Consider the following 3,971-nt stretch of genomic DNA (forward strand, 5'->3'; position numbering starts at 1 on the left):
TTCCGGCTTCTTGAAATGCTCCCTCGGTGTACTGCCTTCGTCAGCTGCAGTCGTTTCCTAGCGGAATGGGATTTCAATAATCCGAACCGGTCTCCATTTTCGGTCGCGTTTCCTTTTCTCGGACCATAACTTTCGGTTCCGGCATAATTGGAAATGATTGCTCTACACGAGCGCCCCCACCAAGGGTGAGGTTTCACCGAGGGGGTGTTTCTTAAGCTTTTATGGCACGATCCTGAGTTCCGGGTTTTTCCAGCCCTCCACTACCACTCACTCACTGTACTCGCTACACTTCCGGTCGTAGTTCGTGGTGTTGCGTTTTGGAATGTTTACTCCAGACACACCAGCAGGCAGTTCTTTCGATTTCGATTTAATTCCGGGAACCAGCTTTTATGGTTTGTCCGACGCTAGTGCACACTCGGCCTACTGGAGGACCTTCTGCAAGTTTCTCTCGGATACTGGCTAAGGTTGGCGTTGTCGTCGTCGAAGGCTACGGAAAACAATAAATTATGCGGCCATTACTTTTCGTTAACCCCAAAAACACACAAACACATGCACACAACATGTACACTCACGTGCAAGGACACGGAATCGAGCCACACAAATCACGCTAAGGACACATACAACAAACACTGACACAACAAACAAACACACAACATAAAGGGAGCATCACTTTCCAGCTCGCGTCACCGCAACTCCAGCAACCAAGGGCACCAGACCAGTTTGCTCTGGGTGAGCTCTCGGCCACCGTGGAGGGAGCCCGTGAAATTAATGCACAAATTATAACACTTGCCACTAGGAAACGGGAGGGAACGAGAGGGTTACACAAGGTTGTTGTTGCTGCCGGCAGTGGCTTCTGCTGCTGGCTTGCAAATTATCACTCGCCCGTTCTTATCACTCGCCGCGACCACAGAGCAACACTGTGGGCGCGACACTCTCCGGACGCTTCAGTATGCTAGCGTGCCGTGCATAGAACCCTTCTCGCGCGGTGAGTGAAAACCATTTTCACGCCGTAAATTCTTGCTCGTGATCCGGGGATGGTACGACGAGGAGTCCGCGTGTCCTGGATGGACGACAACAAACAACACTTTCACAGCGTTTTGCTGGTACTTTCGGGCACTAAACAACACCGCGTGGATGATGATAATGATGATGGCGCTGATGCTGATGACTGGCGCTGAATGGTGCGAGTGAGAAGAACAATTTGAAGAATTTGTTATTGTGCACAGGAGGTGGTCGGAGTTTGCGGGCAGTTAATGTTTCGTATGGAACCCCGGGAACGCCATTTTATAATGCATGGACAACTGACTTTGAGATGGTCACTTGATTCTCGGTGATAAAAAACGGTTCGAACGGTTACTACGATCGAAAGCAGAAAGCGACTGCCTCGTAAAGTGTCATGGCTTCCTCGATTGAAACCTGGATTGAACTTCAGCAAACAAATGAGTCAATCAAAAAGCATTCCCGATCGGCAAGCTAATTATTTCGAATGCTTGTTAAGGATGATTAATCGCCAATCGATCTGCGGCTCCAGAGCTGACATTGACCTCTCGCTGGAAGGCTGGAAGACAACTTTCTTCGCCGCAAACCCTGTGTCTCGGCTGGGCGTAAAATGTCACTCTCGTGCGCTAGCTGCCAGCACTTTTGCCACTGACCACTAAGGCACTCGGTCAGCCAGCCAGCGCGAGATGCTGGGAACCACACGGACCAGCTGGCGTGCACAAACCACCACGAGAAGGGGCAGGGGAGAGCAAGAGAAAGAGACATCCAGCACAAACTTTCTCCAATTACACTCATACCCTTCGCGCGTATGTGTCTTTTTCGTGTGATCCCGGTGAGGCCCCGGGCGGCAGGGTATGAGGTCCATACGATGTTCGATGTCCAACAAAAATAATGTAAATTTAATCACACATCCCACCACCACCACCGTTGCTCGTTCGGCGGAGAAAATGAAGTTTCAATCCGGTCACTCCACGGTCTTTGATCCTGCACCCCCCTCCGAATTTCACGCACCCCTTTCCATGCCATTTATGATTTTAATTTCACGGCCACGATAACCAATTACTGGACTGGACTGATTGGAATCACGTACGTGATGTGGTGAACCGCAGGATGCTGAAATTTGCATTTCGCTTCCGTCAACTTTTGTTCAAAAAAGCGTCAATGTATGCCGTCAACCCTCCCGAAAAGGTCCCAAAAAGTTAATCACAATTTCCCCGCGGGGGCATCACAGTTTATGAATAGATTAACTTCTTAAAAAGGGACCTCTGTCCTTCGAAAGCACATCACTCACCACACAACACAACGCGCACGCACTTGAAGCAAAACGATTAAGCTGTAAAGCTCCCGGGATTGAGCTCGCGATGTTGCTCACTGCACCAGTCCGTTCCGACTGATCACTGAAGACGTCGAAAGACCGGACCGAGCAGAGCCAGCGTCAGCCACGCTCACGCACAGTTCGCCAACCTTCGCGTCGGCGAGATCACTTTCTTCGATCGCTTCTCCGGGCCGGGCCGGTCCGCGTGCCTTTCGCTTCATGAGTCACGCGGCGTCAGAGAGAGAGAGATGATCGCCCGAGGGGAGTACACGCGAGACGTCTGGCTCTCTGGCTGGCTGGTTCGATGGTTGACTTCGGTTTGCGCCAGCCAGAGGAGGTCAACTGTTTGGCTTAGCGTGGCTACTGTTTACAACGCCTCGTTAATGATCCTCTTGTGGTCGAGTGCAGCGTCAAGAGGGGTCTCGTGTGATCACGCGACGACTGACAACTTCCAGGAGCCTACCAGGAGGCGGTGGATGAGGTCTGGGAAGACTTCCGGAGCCACACGTCACAAATCAAAAGCCCCTTACCGATTAATGCTCTGCTCTGTTATTAAAATGTTTATTAACTTTCGAGCGAGCGTGGCTCGAATTACGACGCAATCCACGGGGCATGGGATGCATCCTGGCAATCCATCATTGTTTAAAACAAATCTCGCTGAAGGATGCTCGTCAAGGTTGTTTGAGTTCTGGTCGAGGTCGGAGAGGCGGATTTTTGGCGCGCTGCCTTCACCATCGAAGCTTCAGGAGCGGTTTATGTGCGAGTCCATCACTTAAAAACGCATTTCGCTAAGACTGACGGCCGCTGAGATGGGCTCGAAATGATAGATTGGCTTCCACCTCTCGAGAAGGCCCCCTCCTTTCGCTCCTCGGACCACCTCGGACCGTTTCCGTTTGATCGATCGATCGTGGGCCGCCGTCGGTGCTCCTCGTTAATCTTTTCCCCCCTCCCGAAACGATGGCCCCCGACTCTTGGTCTCGTGGACACTGCGTCCTGTGTCGAACTAACATTCCAGACGCACCTCTTCGCTCCGTTCCTCTTCTTCCTTTCCTCCGAGGGGCATTCCTTTTTGGGGCGTTTTTGGTGTGCCAAAATGTTGCGTTTCGCTGGATGGCGTTGTAGCACGCAGAATGTACACACGTCATACGCTCCCCGCAGCCTGTCGCTCGTGCTTTGTGACCTACATTATCCCCGATTCCTCTTGAGGCGCATTATCGGTGCCTCTTGCTTTACCTCCCGGTGCTTTACGCACCAAGAAACAACAAGCATCGACGGCGCCGGTGTCAGTGTCGAGGAGTTTAAATGGTTGATTGCGTTTACGGCATTCGAGGGCCCAACGCGAAGACGATCATCACGTGATCCGCAAAAAAGCACGCACGCCAGAGAACGCCCTTCCGTTGACGGAAACGTTTAGCGCAAAGGGAAGCGTGGGCTGGAAGTAGATCGGAAATGCTTTCTTCGTGGCGAAAGCGTGCCGGACGAAATCCGAACTAAAAAACCCGGCGGCGGTTAACCTTCACTCCGAACGATAGCATAGCTAACGTCCGTCTCGTATGGTTTTAATCACATTTCAGTTGCCCCTTTATGCTACCACGCTCTCCGGTTAGATCTAGCTGCTGAACCGGCGCCTTCTTTGCCTCCTTCTCAGCAAACGTGA

This window comes from Anopheles aquasalis, chromosome 2 (genome assembly GCF_943734665.1).
Source record: "Anopheles aquasalis chromosome 2, idAnoAquaMG_Q_19, whole genome shotgun sequence".
Classification (NCBI taxonomy): domain Eukaryota; kingdom Metazoa; phylum Arthropoda; class Insecta; order Diptera; family Culicidae; genus Anopheles; species Anopheles aquasalis.